Source organism: Chlorocebus sabaeus, chromosome 14, assembly GCF_047675955.1.
Source record: "Chlorocebus sabaeus isolate Y175 chromosome 14, mChlSab1.0.hap1, whole genome shotgun sequence".
Lineage (NCBI taxonomy): Eukaryota > Metazoa > Chordata > Mammalia > Primates > Cercopithecidae > Chlorocebus > Chlorocebus sabaeus.
In genome coordinates, this window is record NC_132917.1 from 37,515,620 (window position 1) to 37,534,036 (window position 18,417).

The following is an 18,417-nucleotide window of genomic DNA, read 5'->3' on the forward strand; positions in this document are numbered from 1 at the left end:
CTGGCAAGGCCTTTCTTTCTTCATGCTATTCCTGACATAGATATTCCCAATACACATGTTCCTGTCAATATACTCCTGATACATATAATGTAGCAGAATTATTTTTCCTGCCTAACTGACCACCTGCTACCCAAAGGTTGTTTATACAGACATCTACTTCTGCCTCTGCTACATAGTGGTAACAGCACAGACTTTCAAGGTGGTTCTGAGTATGAATCCTGGCCACTGACGTATTACCTTGAGTTCAAGATGTAATAGGACCAAGGCCCAGCCAGCACTGGGGCACAGGGCATGAGAGTGCAGTTCAGGTCTGTGAGACTGCAGACAAAGCAGTGCATCCTAGTGCAGAGCTGGCTCACCCTGAGGTGTGACTGTGTGAAAACTAAAAGCCACAAGCCAATCATTGTAGGCCAGGCCATGGAGGATGTGATGTCCTCTAAGCTGAACCTGTGTAGTGTCATCGTCCCCTGAATACTGCTGAGAAAGCATCCTGTACCACCAGCACCTGGGATCACTGCCAGAGAAGAGGCCTCTTCCCCTACACTCTTCAGCAGCAGTTCCAGCATGGAGCTTTGCCCCCCATTGCCCCTACCTCCCACGGGCATCATCCTTCTATTGCCCATGCCCACGAGGTGACTTACTCCAGAACCTCCTCTACTCCCGCCATCCTGTGCTGGGGCTGAGTGAGGGAATTAGAAGTGCTTTAATGAAAAGAGACCTGGATGCAATTCTGGTTCTGAAGAATTCCAACACAGGGGCAAGATGATGTGCTTGTACCTAAGGGTGCTGGAGAACCAGGGAACTGGACTCTGCCTGCTTCTGTGCCTTGGGCTCAGCCTTCCCCAGGGCACTGTCTACTCAGCCATCAGTACCCATCTGTTGTGAGGAGTGTTCTGAGATCAGCCTGCACTGGACATTTGCAAGCATCTGGATCCCTGAACTGCTAATAGAAAGAGGTTGGTCTTTTGAAGAAGGTTCCATCTGACTTCTGGACTCCTGGCTATTTTCAGAAAGTGTGTTTTCTGCAACTTCATTCTAGGGATTGAAGGAAACAGACTACCTCAGTTTTAAAACCTGCTTAATTAACGTGCTCTAAATCCGGAAATGATTCAAATGTTTGTCAGTTGGTGACTGGATAAACAAACTGTGGGATATCCATACAATGAGATACTTACCAATATAAAGGAATGAACTATTTTTATTATACGTAATAGCACGAACAAATCTCAAAATAATGGTGAGTGAAGAAGTCAGATGAAAAAGGGGCCGTACTGCATGATTCCATTCATATAAAAATTTAGAAAATACAGCCTATAGTGACAGAAAGCATGTGAGTGGTTGTCTGAGGTTGAGGGTATGGGTCAGGGAGAGGGAGAGGGAAGGATCAAAAAGGGGCATCAGGAAACCTTTGGGGTGATTGATATGTTCATTTTTGATTGTGGTGATGGTTTAATTGGTATATACATATGTAAAATCAAATTGTACATGTTGAACATATGTAATCTATTGTACATCAATAACATGTCAATAAACCTGCAAAAAATATGCAGTATATACAAGATACTTAGCAGTGTGCCTGGCATGCAGTCTGTGCTTGGTAAATAGGAGCTATGTTGCCATTTTCACACTTGGCTTCACTCTCACCTACTTTAATGAGAACAGTAGCTAAAGATGTGGAGACCCCAATCCTACGATGTGTCTCAAATGGACTCTGCCCAAAAGCTGAGGGAAGCTCTGTGTGCATCAGAACTAGAGCTAGTATGGAAAGAGATTCAGAAATTGGTTTAGGAACATCTTCCAACCAAAGTGACACTTCCCAAAAAAACATGTTATAATATCAGTGTTATAGGAGGAAAAAACCTTCTTGAAATATATTTCTGATAATGCCTATAATTCTGAAAGCACATTTTGGCCTGCTTTCTTACCTTGTCTAGACTGAAGAATTGTTTCAATTTAGTATCAATCAGCCCCTTGATTCTAAAATGCCATTGCCCAGGTGTAGACAGCTCACCCCATGGCATGAGGACTCTTCCTCGTGCATTTCTGCAACCCCAGGCTCTAGGTTTGGTTGAGTACTGCAGTCAAGCTTCCCCCACAGTCTGAGTTCATCTCTGCTGAGTTCAACAAACATTCATTCCAAGGAATATCCACTCTCCTTCATAAACATTGAAAATTTCAGAATCTCCCCTGGCCATCCTGTCATTGTTCATATGTGAATTAGGTGATTGCTTCTTTGGAGGGTTTGAGAGACTCCAGGAAGACCACCTTGATATGACAAAATTCCCACTGCATCCCCAGTGATTCCTTTTTCAATTAAATATTAACTTTAAAAAACACAAGCATGCCTTGGGTAAAGGAGGTAAATAGTGAGTAAATGGTTTATTTCTAGAGAGGAAAAAAGGAAGAATAATAATATTGGATCAAAGGATAAAACATCAACAACGGGGCATTTTTCTGAAAGATAAGTCTCACCAACTTTACCATTTGGGGGCCAGGGCCTCCCACTTCCTCTCAAAGGCCTGGCATTGGTAGCCTTTGCATTTGTGTCAGCAAAACCCAGGGAGGGTGTTTCAGCCTGCTCTGAGGATCAGGCACCCAACACTCTTAAAAAATCTGTTGACGATGCCCTGTATAAAAAGGGAAATTTCAGCTGCTATTTTAATTAGGTGAAAGCCAATTTGAGACTTCACTAATTTGACACTTTCTGATTTTCTTGGCCCCTGGATTTAGTCTCTTGGTTAATGGACAAACTATGTTTGGTTGGTTGGTTTGGTTTTTTGTGGTTTTGTTACTTTTCTGAGCCTCTATCTATCTGCCCTCTAATCACACAAGAGCTGTAATGTTTAATGTAGTTTCATACAGAAGTATCATAAAACTGATCAGAGAAGGTATAATTATAAAAACTGAAACCTGAAACAGTGAGGAGGCCTGTGCCTGGGTTCATGGCGTCAGGCCAGAGAGATGGGAGTCCACTGGCTTCTTGGCCTCTGATGGCAATGTTGCTTTTTCTTCTAGGCCAGGCGCCTGACTCAGGGACCTCACCTACAACTGCATGTCACACTTGGAATCAGTGCCTATTCAGACTCCAGGAAGTCTTAGATGAGGATGAGGGATTGACCTGTCTCCAGGAGAGGCCATACCACATACACCTCTGTTCAGGGCTTCTGGTGATTCAGGAGGCCAGAGATGTAGGGGTTTGTACCCACCTCAGAAATAACACAGGAGAAGGTCAGAGGTCAGGGAAAAGCGTGTACACAGAAGCAGCGGCCCCAAATCCCACGTTAGTCAGGTGATTGATGGCTGACCCTGGGCAAAAGGGCAAAGCCAGCAAAATGCAACTTCTATTCTACAAACATTCATTGAGCAACTATTGTACACCAAGCGCTATAATAATCTGTGGAAAAATATTGGCGAACAGGAAACAAGAACTTACTGTTCAGTGGGAGATACAGACTTAACTCAAATATCAGACTCTAAGCAAGTGGTCTCCCTGCCATGAGGGCCCCCTTCTCCTTGTGATCAGACCTCTGAGCACATTTTTGTTCTTTAAGGATAGTTTTTCCCAAATCCGTTTTTCTCTGGCATCCCTATTCCTTCAGTACTTTAAAATACTCAGTTTCTCCCTTTCCCTCTCTGGTCGACTGTTACTTGCCTGTCTCAGACTCCCTGACCCCTCCCTCACCCCTTCCTAACCTCAGTGCCACCGGATTGTCCTCCTTCTCCTGTTTTGCAACCCAGCCCGTGTCAGGGCGGGGGCCTGGAGGAGCCCAAGGCGCTGCAGCAGAGGAGAGAAAAGACAACAGTGACCCTCAGCTGGTCATTCTGGTCACTGGGTTCGCCACCACCATGGCAATGAGACAGATGCCACTCACCTGCTCTGGCCACGAGTGGCCCGTGGTTGATTTGGCCTTCAGTGGCATCACGCCTTATGGATATTTCTTAATCAGCGCTTGCAAAGATGGTAAACCTATGCTATGCCAGGGAGATACAGGAGACTGAATTGGAACATTTTGGGGTCATAAAGGTGCTGTTTGGGGTACAACACTGAATGTCACCAAAGCAGCTACAGCAGCTGCAGATTTCACAGCCCAAGTGTGGGATGCTGTCTCAGGAGATGAATTGATGACCCTGGCTCATAAATACATTGTCAAATACATAAATATCCTGTGTATTTCATGCAGGATAGTAATTATTTGTTAACTGAGGGACAGGATAAACTGTTACGCATCTATGACTTGAACAAACCCGAAGCAAGACCTAAGGAAATTAGTGGTTACACTTCTGGTATAAAACAGGCTCCTGTGGTACAGTGAGGATAAACAGATTCTTTCTGCTGATGACAAAACTGCTTGACTTTGGGATCATGCTACTATGACAGAAGCGAAATCTCTAAATTTTAATATGTCTGTTAGTGATATAAAAATATATTCCTGAAATTTTGGTTATAACTTATGGACAATCGATTGCTTTTCATAGTGCAGTAAGTTTGAACCCAATTAAATCCTTTGAAGTTCCTGCAACCATCAATTCTGCATCTCTTCATCCTGAGAAAGAATTTCTTGTTGCAGGTGGTGAAGATTTTAAACTTTGTAAGTATGATTGTAACCATGGAGAAGAATTCGAATCCTACAAGGGACACTTTGGTCCTATTCACTGTGTGAGATTTAGTCCTGATGGAGAACACTATGCCAGTGGTTCTGAAGATGGAACATTGAGACCAGGGCAAACTGTGGTAGGAAAAACTTATGGCCTCTGGAATGTGTGCTTCCTGAAGAAGAGTGGTGAGCTGGCAAAGCCAAAGATTGGTTTTCCAGAGACAACAGAAGAGGAACGAGAAGAAACTGCTTCAGAGAATTCTGATTACATCTATTCTTCAACTCCTAATGTGAAGGCCTGAGGGTCAATCATATGACGCAGTTAATATCCAACTTATGAATTAAAACGAGCAAGCAGAGAAAAGCATCAGCCTTCCAGAGTTACTCTCTGCTTAAGGCAGAAAGAGCAGTAAATTATGGGGAAAATAAATTAGCTCCAGTGCTGGAACAATTAACTTGGTGTTACCTTTAAGTCAAAACTCAAGAGTATCAGATGAAGAGAGGTGGCGTTATCCTCTTGTAGTACAGTGGCCTGTTATCTTTTTAATGACTATATACAAGCCAACATCCAATTTCTCTTATTACAATTAGGGTTCTTGTAGCTGTTTATGTTATTATGGAGAAGAAAAATATATTGGCTTATTTTTCTGACTGTTTTCCTTAAAGCAGAATGCTTTTTTTTTAAATTTTATTTTTTGCTTTAGTTGTAAAGAAGAGGGAATACATGATAAAGTAACTGGTTTGATTTCTCTTTTATTATACACTGCTTCTGAACATCTAATTGTTTTTAGTTGCCTAAATAAAATGCCTCTAAAACAAACAAACAAAAATCTCCATTTACTGGGGAAAAGAAATCTATTGATTGATCACTCACCAATCCCATGTTACTTTTTTTCAAAGACATTTGCTTTTTAAGAAGGTCACCAAGAGAATAGCACCTTATCCCAAAGAGTCATACCTCTCGGGTATCAGAATTTCTGCCGCAGGGAGAAAATGCAAAAAATATATACATTTTAAAAATAGTGACAGTATTTTAATATCCTTTTCTATGGATATAATCTCACTTAATTTCATAACAATCACCTGAAGTAGCTAATGATATCACATAGATAAGGATATAAAACTCAGAAAATTCTGGTGTTTTACACAAGATCACACAGCCAAAAATAACAAAGTGAGACATGGACCAGATTCTCTGTTTCCCAAGCATGGATCTTTCCACTGTACCACACACGCTTCCCTTGGCCACCCCTTCGTTCACGTCTTCAGGTTATCAGCTGGCTTGAATTAGGGTGGACGTGGACTCCGATGGAATAGCAATTTTTTATGGGACTTTCCTTAATTCAAACAGATACCTTGGGAATTACTTTTAGTTTTCCTAGGTGATCTGCCAAAAGTATTTCTCCTTCTATTTCCCTCTGAACCTAGCTAACTTAAGCTCCCATCTAAAATTTTGAGGTGTCAGAGAGGAAGGGAATAGAGGCTTACGGAATCAGGTCGATGCCACCAGAGTCCTTGGGCATTGTTTATGGATTGGCCTGTCCTCTCACCTTCCACCAACAGAAGAATCAGCCTCTGTTGTTAAGAACCTCCCTACCACCCCTCTGGTGGCCTTGGCCCAGCCCTAGCCATAAAAAGGGATTTCATATCATTAGCGACTTCCCCTTCACAGTTCATTAGCATGAAATGTCTTGGCAGCTGAAATGACAAAGGGGACTCCCTCCTCACCCGTGATTTCATGGGGAGAGACAGAAAATATTGCGTCCTAAAAGCAGCCATCAGGCAGCTGTATCTGCTGCGGCCATCGGGCAGCTGTATCTGCTGCTTTTTTTTGTGGCTGTGACTCAATAGCAAGTTGAGATGCTGGAAAATGCTTGTAGCACTCATCATCTGGCAACCAGATGGCAAGCTGGATTTAACTCTACATGGTAGATCTAGTGGATAAACTAGTTGAGTCTGGAAACCTAACTTTGTTCACATTACTAGAAGGCTCTGCTACTAAGGCTAAGCTGGACATGTGGGGTAAGCTGAGGCACTCCAGATGGTCCCAAGAAGTTGTGATGTGTGTGCACATGTATAGACACACATATAAATATATACACACATATATACATGTACACACACAGTCATCCCCGGTATACGAGGGGTATTGGTTCCAGACACCAGTGTATACCAAAATCCCCACATGCTCAAGTCCCACAGTAGGCCCTACAGATCTGTGTATATGAAAAGTCGGCCCTCCGTATACCCAGGTTTTGCATCCCTCAATCTGCATTTGCTTGAAAAAAATCCACCTATAAGTGGACCTGCATAGCTCAAACCCGTGTGTGTAGTTCAACAGTTAACTGTATACTTACATACATATAAAAATGTATAAATGCATTTACTTTTTACCCAATATTTGTTGTCTCCCTCTCAAAGAAAATGGAAGATATAGTTGTGTTAGCCCCCTGAGCAAGTTGCAGTTGAGGTCAGACCATGACGTTCAAATATCTTTTCTAGAATAACTGAATATGGTTTCATGAGTTACAGCCAGAAAAAATAGAAGTTGAGACAATAGTCCCCAAGGCTATTTCAAATGTGCACTTCTTTAAAGAACAAAAAGAATGAGTGACACTGTTAACCGAGTCTCACCATTGATACCAGAGATGACACTCATAGCTCATGCTGTATGTTTGAAAATACCAGCATTGACCCACACTAAACTTGCAGATTTTCCTTCTGCCTTGGTCCTCTTGGTTTAACTATCATAAATATGCAGAGTTCACTCCAGCCTCACCTCTGCTTACTTACCAAGTAGAAATTGAAGGATAGAGGTGAAGACAGTTTAGTATAGAATTTATTTCTGCCATTTGCCCAGGACAGTGCATCAAATACTCCCTAGGATGGACCACAATGAGCCATGATTCTGGTATTCACACTGTTGTATAATTTTCTCTCCTTGGTTATGTGCTGAAGTTGACTTGCTTCTAATAAATGTGAAAAAATGATGAGATGTCACTTCAAGATTAGATCACAAAAAGATTGTAACTTCCATCTTCAGTGCACATTTGGGTGCATATGGGTGCACATTTTCTTGCTCACTCTCTTTTGTTCTGTCTCTTACTCTCGCTTTCTCACTCCTGCTTTCTTTGTTCTCTCTTTCTGTGGGAAGTCAGCTACCATGTTGTGATTTAGCCCAATGAAGAAGGACCTGTCAATAATTGCATAAGTGAAATTGGACACAGATTCCCTCCCTTTTTCTCACTCTCTCTGGCCTTCAGATGAGACCACAGCCCTGGCCAATAGTTTGCCTGCAACCTCAGTAGAGACCTTGACCCAGGAGCACCCAATTAAACTGTGCCTAGCATTTTGATCCATAGAACCATGAGATAAATGCTTGTTGCCTGATGCCACCAAGTTTGAGAATCCTTTGTTAAGGAACAGTAAATAACCAGTGCAAGCATCAGTGGAAGAAAAAGTGATTTCCCCAGTAACCATTGAAAGAATGAGCCAAGTAGTTACAGGACTCAGTGGCCAGTATACTCACTTTATAAATGAATCCGGGTTTTGAAGAGGTGTTTTTCTAACCTGAAGTAGTGGAATCACCACATGTAACTCCGTGCATGTAGGGACCTCATCAAACACATCTCTATCACTGGTTGGAATGGTTTAAAGATGGTTCTGCCCAGGGTACTATTTAAAATTCAGAGGGCAGGGCTCCACCGTGACTTGCTAAAATAGAATCTCTTGGGGTAGGACCTGGATCTGCATTTTGAGAAAATCACCTTGGTAATGTTGCTGTTTAGTTCAATTTGGAAACTACTAGAAAAAAATAACCTCTCCAAGTCATCTTGTATATTGAATTTTATTATTCTTTCTGTGTTAAAGGGGGTTACAACTATAGTGCAGGTAACACATTTTGGAAACTGAGTCCTAACAGTGGGCTTAGCATACTTGGGTGTTGTAAATGTGGGTGTGGTTTCAGCAACTTGCAGAACGGGGGAAATTGAGCAACACCCCAAAACTTACTTGAATTCCTGAATCTAATCAAAGTAGTAATGGATTTTAGCATAATTCCATGAATGGCTTGTTTTCTAATAAAACGAACAACAATGTATTACTCAAACTGAATATTTTCTGAGACATCATGGTATGGGGAAGGAGACATTGGGATTAGTGTCAGAAGAACTGTGTTTAGGTGCTGGCTCCTCTGCTTGGCAGGTATTTGACCTTGAACAAGTAACTAAGTTCCATTTCTTCCAGTCTAGTTTGAATGGATTTACACATATGTTTTTATATTACCATGATCATACTATTATGTAAGTTTTTATCCTGCTTTTTTCACTTAACAGTACATTCTGAATGTTTTCTCATGTCATTAAAAGTTTTCAAAAATATAATTTTAGGGGCTCCATAATATTCCATTGTGTAGGAGTATCATAACCATTTCCTGTGGTTAAATATTTGTTATATCCAAGTTCTTATCATTATAAAAAACATTGTGAGAAACATATTTGCATACAAAATTTGTCTACATTCCTTAGAAGGAAATCTCAGAAATAAAATTACTGCATCTAAATGTATGAATAATTTTCCTGAGACACATTGCAAATTGCTCTTCAGAGAGGCTTAACCAACATGTACTTTTATCAGCAGAAACAGAATTTTCATTTCAATGTCAGCATAACCTTGCCAGCATAAAGCATTATTTTTTAAACGTTGTTAATTTTATGATTTATATATCCTTGCTAGTTTGATGGTCAAAATATGTCTTCTTGTTTTAATGTGTACTTTTTATCATGCTACTCACATTAAGTACTTTTCCGACATTTAGTACTGAGACTCCTCATTGGTAAAATGAGAAAAACAACCCTACTCATAGGGATATTGGAAAAATTTATGAAATGGTTATTTTGAATACTTCTTATGAACGTAATTATATGGTATATTCAAAGATAAAACTCTTATGATCTCAATTTAGTTGATAGCTATTTATATAAAGGCAAATCAATCTCTCATGGGACGTGGAGTTGAGGGCAAATCCCTTCCAGCTCCTTCATCCCATGCATTTCCATGTCATGTAATTAGAGTTCAGTAGCATTAAGAGCTGTAATGAAGGGAACTCAAATAAGTGACAAATGGACCCAGCAGCCTGCATGGTTATCTCCACATTGTTACTCTCAGTAATGGTAGGTGTTGGGGGTGGGATGACTTGGTCAATTTTATGTTACTCTGGGGCTCCAGTTACTTAACAGCAACTTTCCATAGCCACTTCCTTCCTCTTTACCAGCCAGGTCCCTGAGTCATTGCTCAACTGTAGGTCCCAGCAGCAGTTAGCTCTCTTGAAGCAAGAACCAAGATATTGCGCCTTTCTGAATACCCTAGGAACTTGTTTGCCTCATGTAGAAACTGCTTGATTTCAATGGAATGAGAGCATGCACCAAGACAAAGCTAGAATTCTCAGAATCCTTCTTCCTTTCCTTTCCTTTCCTTTCCTTTCCTTTCCTTTCCTTTCCTTTCCTTTCCTTTCCTTTCCTTTCCTTTCCTTTCCTCTTTTCTTTTCTTTTCTTTTCTTTTCTGACAGGGTCTTGCTGTTGCCTGGACTGGAGTGCAGTGGTGTGATCCTGCCTCACTGCAACCTCTGCCTCCCAGGCTCAAGCTATTCTCATGCCTCAGCCTCCCGAGTAGCTGGAACTAGAGGCACATGCCACCATTCCTGACTAATTTTTGTATTTTGGGGGAAAGACAGGGTTTCTCCAGGTTACCCAGGCTGGTCTCGAACTCCTGGGCTCAAGTGATCTGTCTGCCTCGGCCTCCCAAAATGCTGAGATTACAGCCATGAGCCTCCATGGCTGACCCAAAATTTCTATATTAACTGAATGACTTATATATTATTGCTCATTTAACTTAATTTTCTCACTTATTTGAAAAGAAAAATTAAGAAATATAAACAAAATTATGATAAAGGCCTGAAAACACAGGGAGAATTTTTCAACAAATTCAATGTAAAACATTCAAGATGTTAAATAATATATGGTTTTCAAAAGAAAAATATGGTGGATTTAAATATAATCAGTGTTCAGTCTGACTATAACTTTGCTATTAGAGACCTGGAATTAAGCCTTCCTTTTTTCCAGGAACTCTGTCCTCTGTGCCTGGAGGCTGCGATGAAGTGGAAGTTGCAAGGGGAGACTCTGTTCTTTCTTATTTATAATTAAAAAATAAAAAGGGGGATTTGGGAACCACTTGTACTAGTGCCTATAAACCCACAGTAAGGAATTTTGCCCTAGTAGCTTTAAACAGACTATCCTTTTTTCTTCAAATTTATGGAGCAACTTTAAAGGCATTTTGTGTACATGATTATGCAGTCTGTGTTTTAATTCATTGGGAGTGCTGGCTGAGTATGGACTGCAAAGTTAGACATTTTGGTTCAATTTTCTTTGATATATCTGTCCCAGATATTACTTTATTTTATTCATACAACCTCATGATGTGTCTATAAACTTGCTTTTTTATCATCATCATTCTGAAATCTCGTGCAATAAATAGTGGTTGTGGGGCGGGGGGGAAAGAAAGTAGCCTCTTAACCTTTTTCAATAAGAGAGATGTCATTTTGTCCAGAAGGGCAGCTCATCTATGACTGCCTCCTTTCTGATGACCAGAATTATACAATGAGGCAACTGCAGCCCCCTAGAAGTGACAGTGTCCACAACGCTCAGGAAGCATTTGCCAGAGAAGCCTGCATCCATCATCCCACCTACAACTTGGGTTTATAAAATTGGAGCTCTGGTCAGGTGACCCTGGGTTTACCACAGTACAATGTTCCCCCAGCTCATGGTTGGTTTGGAATGACCATGACCACTGAAAACTGAGGGTACCCCAGATGAATCACAGTGGAGAAAAAGGCACCAAGGGATTCACCAGTTTGGAAATGGCCATTTCTAATCTTAATGTTCCATATATGGCAATACCAAATCCTTTGGAATGGGATTAACACAGAAAAGGCCTGTGTGTTCCACCTAAGCATTCTTCCTGCTGCGAGCTCTCTGGCCAGTGGTAGGGCATGCAGCATTGCTCTCTCCCACTTTATATTTTAAATGCTATTCATATTAAGGAATAATAATAACTAATGTTTATGGGAGCTTGTTAAATGCTAGACACTGAGGCATGTTGAGGATTAAATGAGATGATGTCCAATGCCTCATTGAGGTAAGTGTTGTCACAATCTCACTTGTGAGGCTAGTAGACTGGATCTCAGAGGTCAGATAGCTTTCCCAGGCACTGGTCTAGGAATGGGCTCAGCTGAAATTCAGACACAGGCAGGCAGACCCCAGGGTCCCTGCTCCTCCCCACTGTGACTGCTGTAAGTGGTACAGACCCGTATTCTGGGCACAGGCATTAAATGGTCACAAGACTATGCTCAGTCTGTCTCACTTTTTATCAGGGAGTGAAGGAAAAGGTATTCAATCTATATAGGGAGATGCCCTGCAGATAGCAAGGCCAGCACTTCATGTCCAATCTTTCAGAGTTTTGTCAGACAGTTGATTTTCCCTTTCTAATGCTGTGACTGGGATGAGAAGGCAAAACAAAAATAATTAAAAATATAGTTATTTCTTTCCCTACTTGGCCCAAAGAAAGGTTCCATGGGAAGTTGAAAAACAGATGGTCCAGGGCAAAAATCAACAAGTTTGGCATCCAGGATTAAAAACCAGATGGTGCTAAACAATCTTTAGAAGCCTCTAGAGGGGTTCAAAGAAATTGCCCAAAACTCCATGTATCTTTCCATGAAGGCAAGTAGACTTAGTCATACATGATCTCATGCTCTGTGGCCAGGTTCTCGTCCACCCAAAATTGTTCCCTGGGATGGGATCAAGCTAAGCACTTTGGGAAAGGAATGGGACCTTTTAGGCCACCAAGAGCAGAGAATCCTAACATCTTATGGCTTTAATCAATGCAGTTGTTTCACTGAGTTGACCGATCAGATTAGGCACCTGCCTCTAATCTTCTCAGGGAGGTCAAGGCTCATAGAGAGCCCAGCATCTGAGGAAAATAAATGTTGTTTTTAGTATGTATGCTGTTAAAGTCCCAGCACATAAACCTCCAGAAGTCACACTTCTCCAACACCAGTCAGATGTAGAGGCATCTGAATAATGGCTCTTGTAGGGAACCCTGTTCCTGCTTCCTGTTCTTCAGCTGCTTGGAAAACATTGCTGGAACACTGGGATCCAGTGAGGGAGATTCGTCCTGAAGTGTCCTGTGTCCCAGACTGTGACTTTTCTAACCAGCATGGATACAGTTGAAACCTAAGCTCCGCTGCATCTGCTCTTGCCATGATAGAAACACTGGCATAGCACGTGCTAGGTAGCAGGCCCTGGTCTAAACCAGTCACCTATGCCAAAGCATTTTATCATCACAGTGAGCCTGGGGGGAGGGTGTTCCTTTGAGGGGACTGATTCGTGGAGGTTAAGTAAGTTGGCCAAGGTCACTCAGGTGGTAAAGGGTGTATTAGTTTCCTGTGGCAGCCATAACAGAGTACCACAAACTGGGTGGCTTAAAACAACAGAAGGTTCTCATAGTTCCATAGCCCAGATGTCCAACACCAAGGCATCAGCAGGGCTGTGCTCCATCCGAAAGCCTCAGGGAAGTGTCCTTCCTTGCCTCTTCCAGATTCTGCTGGCACCAGGTATTCTTTGGCCTGTGGCAGCCTCACTCCAGTCTCTGCTTCCATCTTTACTTAATCTCTTCTGGGTCTGCGTCTTCTTCTGTCTCCTATAAGGAGACACTTGTCATTGGATATAGGACCCACCCTGATAATCCAGGATGTTCTCATCTCTGAGAGCCTCAATGTAATTACATCTGCAAAGACCCTTTAAGGGTCTTTGGTCACATTCACAGGTACCAGGGATTAGGAGATACACATATCTTTTGGGGACCACCATTCAGTTCACTACAGCTGAGCAGCTGGGATTTGACTCAAGCAGTCCAACTCCAGCATGTGGCCTCCGACCATCACGCCACGCTCTCTGATGTGGTTACTTTTCACAGGTGTCAGCAAAATGCCTGCTCAATGATCTGAAATTTTTTCACAAATCATCACAGAGCTGAAATGTTCATTTTTCTGTGCTGCTACTCTGTCCATGTTCCAGAAAGGCAGCACATTAAGTCTGCACCACATCACGCATACCCTGACAGATGGAGAGAACATCGGCAAATCAGGTTGCTTTGTAAAGAAAACAGAATCCAACTTTGCAAATGTTAAAAGCTTGCATATTTTCAAAATTTCAAGCAAAAGTAGAAAACCTCATTACCTCACATCACAGTTGACAAAACCACCATTGACAAAGAATTATCCTACGTGCAATGAAAACCTGATTTAAGGCAGTGATTGTCCAAAACATGGGTGTTAGGTCACTACCTGGACATCAGCAGAGTTGAGGGTTCTACCCTAGTTCTTTTTTGATGAGGGAAAACACTATTTTTAAATGAAGCCTGCCACTTCAGTGTAGAAAACATAAAGCTGTGGACAATCACCATTGTCATTTAAGGGGGAGCTGTATTTCTTCTGAAGTAAAGTGATGAGTCCAGGCAGCACACTCACTCTATCAGATATGATTTGAAACAGCTGAAAAACCTCTGACAATAAGATTTTAGGACAGAAATGCTGCCAGGGCTCAAAGTACAGTTCAGAAGAATAAAAAAGAAAGTAAACAATGCCAAAGGCCAGACGGACAAAAGGAAAATCCTTACTTCGTTTGTTCTCATGAAATACCACAGAAAAAGAATCTGTTAGGCAGCTCTTCTGGAGTCCAAGTTCTTGTGCCGTGCTCATCTCTTCTTTCTGTTAAAGCTCGGTGCTTTGCAAGCTGTTGTTAAATTGCTTACAGGGATGGATGGGGCCAAGACGGTTTTCAGTCTAAAGACTGTCACTGGAAGTCTCAAGGCAGATTCTGAAGGCCTTGAACCACCTGAGCCTGGCCAGATGGATTCTTCCTTTCATTGTTGTGACCATTACTTTGGTGTCAGACCCCTATGGGAGAGCTGAGTCCATGACCAGAATCCTCATGCCTTTCACAACTTCAATTAGCCAGGAGCATGGCATGGAGCAGAAGGGCTGGTGAGAGAAAACAACACATAGGTGAAAAGCCTCTGGATTAGGCATTTCAAACAAGAGGCACTCATTTTGCCCAACACCCAGAGTTGTCCAATAAACAAGCCAGAAACTCAACCAGGTGATGACGGAACAAGGAATGGATGAGTGACAAACTGGGCTGTTGATTCTGTTGTAACTGAGGCTTGACTGTACTAACAAGCATGCAGTGATTAAACAGACCAGCACCAGAATTTTACCAGCTACCTTGAAGCCTGCTGACTGGCACTGTCCCTGGAGCCCCTGTTATAATGAGGTCCTTTTGATAACTTACTCCCTTGGATAGAGTCCAAGAGAGACACGTGCCCTGTGGAATTCCGCAATGTAACCAGCCATGCTTCAGAGAGATTCCAGAATAATGATGGTATTGCTTATTTAGGCTGAAGGTTATCTGCTCCTCCTCCAGATCCCTGCCAGTCAAGGGAAGGGCATCTCATTGGTGTCAGATGACAAGGGTCTTGTTCCCTTTACTGGAATAAGCTTTTCATGTCATACAGACTCTGGAAGTCCTGAAAAGCCATCTCTCTTGGCCTTTACTTAAAGAAAGTAAGTATCATAACCTGCCACAGCAGTGGGGACAGCTGGAGCCGGGGGTTACTATTCGCCCTTGTTCCTATTCGTGGAGGCTCTTAGGGAAATGTCCAAAAAGCTCTTTATGGCTCTTGCAATTAATTCTGAAATTCTGGTTGTCACTTGTGGGTAGAAACATATGGTTTACAAATGGGTTGATGATTATTATTTCAAGGAAAAACTAAAACATTATAATGAGAGTTATAACATAATGGTGGGATAGTATAAATAGGGAGAGAATTTGTAGTGTTTTCTTGTTCGTTTTGTTACATGAATAGACAGCTAGGGGGAAATGGCATTCTATGGGGGAACTGATGGGATTTATTTAAGATTTATTTACATACCTCTTTTTTCCCATCTAAGTTATAAACTAATTCAGAGATGGACAAAGAATAAGGTAAAGGAAGGTCAAAATATTACCTTGGGCAGGGTGCAGTGGCTCACACCTGTAATCCCAGCACTTTGGGAGGCCAAGGCAGGAAGATCACTTGAGTTCGAGAGTTCAAAATGGCAACATAAGAAGACTGTCTCCAAAAAAGAAAAAGAAAAAGAAAAAGAAAAAGAAAAAGAAAAAGAAAAGAAAAGAAAAGAATAGGAGGTGAGGTGGCACATACTTGTAGTCTCAGCTACATGGAAGGCTAGGGTGGGAGGATCACCTAAGCCCAGGAGGTCAAGCCTGCAGTGAACTGTGATCACACAACTACACCACAGCCTGGGTGACAGAGTAAGACCCTTCCTCAGGAAAAAAAAAAAAAAAAAAATTAAAAAAAAATTACCTCAGTTCGTGAGAACAGCAAAGATGTGTGGCATGACTAGCTCCATTCCCTGGAATTAGGAAATATCACCACACTTATGGTCAATCTTACAAAACTTAAGCCTTCCCACTGAGGGAGGGGCCCATAGACATGATAAAGTAGAGCAGAATGTGGCTGTTTTCCAGGGGAAGCTGGCTTCTAATGAAAAGGGAGGGAGGGAGGGCCTGGGCTTCCTGTGCAGATTCATTTCCCTTGGTCACCAGCAGGTCACTCACCCCACCTCCATGGGCATTAGCCATGAGGCAAGAAGTAAGTGGAGTTTAGAAAAAATCCTTATTTCTGGAAACCAGAGAGGAGGGAGACAGGGTTCACTCAATGAGTAGGAACTTCAATGGTTAAATGTATCTTCCTGCAACAAACATCCATGTAACTATTTGAGGCCAGAACGAATTCTTCATGGTGTTTCTTTAGGTGATTCCTCCAAGGGAGGCCTGTGGTATGCAGGGGATTTTCACCAAGACCAGCGTTCTCATGAGTCTAGAGGTTTATCCGCCCTTAGAGGATTGGAAGATTTGCATCCGATTCCACAAGCTGCTAGTCCAATCCTCTAAGGCTCAAATCTGCTAGGGATCCATACCATGAAGGCAGTCCTTCACCTAAGTTTGCTTTGGAGTCTGATACTTTTCATTATGGACATCAGTGATTCATACCCTGATTTTACTTAGAATCACCCAGAGGGAACTTTTAAAAAGTATTGGTGCCCAGGCCCCTCCTCAAACCAAGAAAACTGAGGACTGTGTGGGCGAGCCTGGACATGGATGGCTTCACAAAGCTCTCCAGATGAGTCTAACGTGCACCCCGGCTTGAGAAGCATGGAGTGGCAGTTACAGAAGCCCAGGTTGGCAGCTGTCTCAGGCAGGCAATGTAGAATGGCAGTTAAAACTGTTAGCTCTGGAGAAGAATCCTGATCCCACTCCTTACTGCGTGTTGGTTAAGTTACTTAACGTTCTTAGTCTCCCCAGGGTGACCAAGTCCATCCATAAAAGGAAATCCACTCCCGTAAGTGAGTTGAAGCCTTGGTCTTCAGCATTTATGATGGTCAACCCGAGAAGGTTCCTTTTGTTTGATCTTACCCTTCGTGTCTGTTGCAAATGGCAATGAGCCAGAACTCTGCCATGCAGATGCTTGTGTTATGCCCATGCCAGAGAGTCCAGTGTGACTCAGGCTCAATCAAAACAGAAAGTACCATCCTAAAGTCAGGGGCTGGATTTCCCCTGCCAAAATATTCAACTCTCATGGTATAATTTATTTTTTTTTTGCTTATTCAATTCATATTTTGAATTCATATTATGAATTAGTTGAGTTTTTAGATATGCTTAGTTGTTGGTCCATGTCACAGCTATCTAGCCTGTAAGGACCATTTCTTCTTGCTCTTATCTTGAGAAAATCACACACTGCTGCTTAGTTAATAAATAGTTCTTGATTATGGGAATAATTATGGTCTTGGAAGAATTCTGTTTATATAAGCAAGAACTCTTAGGTCTTAATCTTACAACTGAAAGGGATCATAGAGACCCAGGTCTTCAACTCGAAGGGAAACTTGCCTAGGGCCACACAGGCACTCAGAGAAAGGCCCAGATTTGACTGTTCTCTCTCCAAGTCCATTTTTCTTCTGTCTTTATCATGTTGCCTCCCTATACAACCCTCTAAACTACTTCTCTCTCTTTTTTAAATCCATTTTATTCTGATTTCTCTTTCTGCCACAAATGTTCCAAATTTATGAAGAAAGAAAATGGAGAAAATATTTGAGTATACATTTCTGGTTTCCATGCTTAGATTGCTTCAGAGGATTAGTTTTATTGTTCCAGCTTGTTTCTCTATCAGTTTAAAGGGCAAAACAATTTCCACACTTCTGAAGCAGCAACAGGTCAGTCCTCTGCCATCCTCCCCCATGGCCAGGCAGAGCCAACTGCAGCCCATGGGTGCTTTCCACTGCCTTCTTCCCTGGGATGGAGCCAGACAGACCTGCAGAGGGACGACCACTCAGCTTGGGCAGCCAAGACAATACCTGTCATCGCTGTAATGGGCTTGAAGCCCAGTGTCCTTCACTGCCAGCCTTGATGGCTTTAGGTGTGAAAACTCTCCTGACAAAGGAGGCTCTCACAGGCTCCAGTCATGGGAGCTCTACTGCCAGGATTTCAGGAAACTAGGGTGAAATGGGCAGAACAAGAGTTTGTCCAACAACTGAACAGGACAGGAGGTTCCCACTGCTTGGAAATCTATCTGTGTGTTCCAGAGACGTGCAGAACAAAGACCTGGTTATTTTGGCAAGAACAGGAAGGTTTAGATTATCCTTTTCCACCCCGTG

At 42.2% G+C, this 18,417-nt stretch overlaps 1 long non-coding RNA gene and 1 pseudogene across 1 annotated transcript; one reads left to right on the top strand and one right to left on the bottom strand.

Moving 5' to 3' along the window:
- The first annotated feature begins 3,846 nt into the window (after positions 1 to 3,846).
- Positions 3,847 to 4,897, top strand: LOC103220470 (serine-threonine kinase receptor-associated protein pseudogene; annotated as a pseudogene).
- Positions 4,898 to 12,000: 7,103 nt separating this feature from the next.
- On the bottom strand, positions 12,001 to 16,205 carry LOC103220468 (uncharacterized). Its single transcript, XR_005243302.2, has 2 exons — positions 15,715 to 16,205; positions 12,001 to 14,688 (listed from the first exon to the last, which is right to left on the bottom strand). It is a non-coding gene; the product is annotated as an uncharacterized lncRNA (long non-coding RNA).
- Positions 16,206 to 18,417: the final 2,212 nt, after the last annotated feature.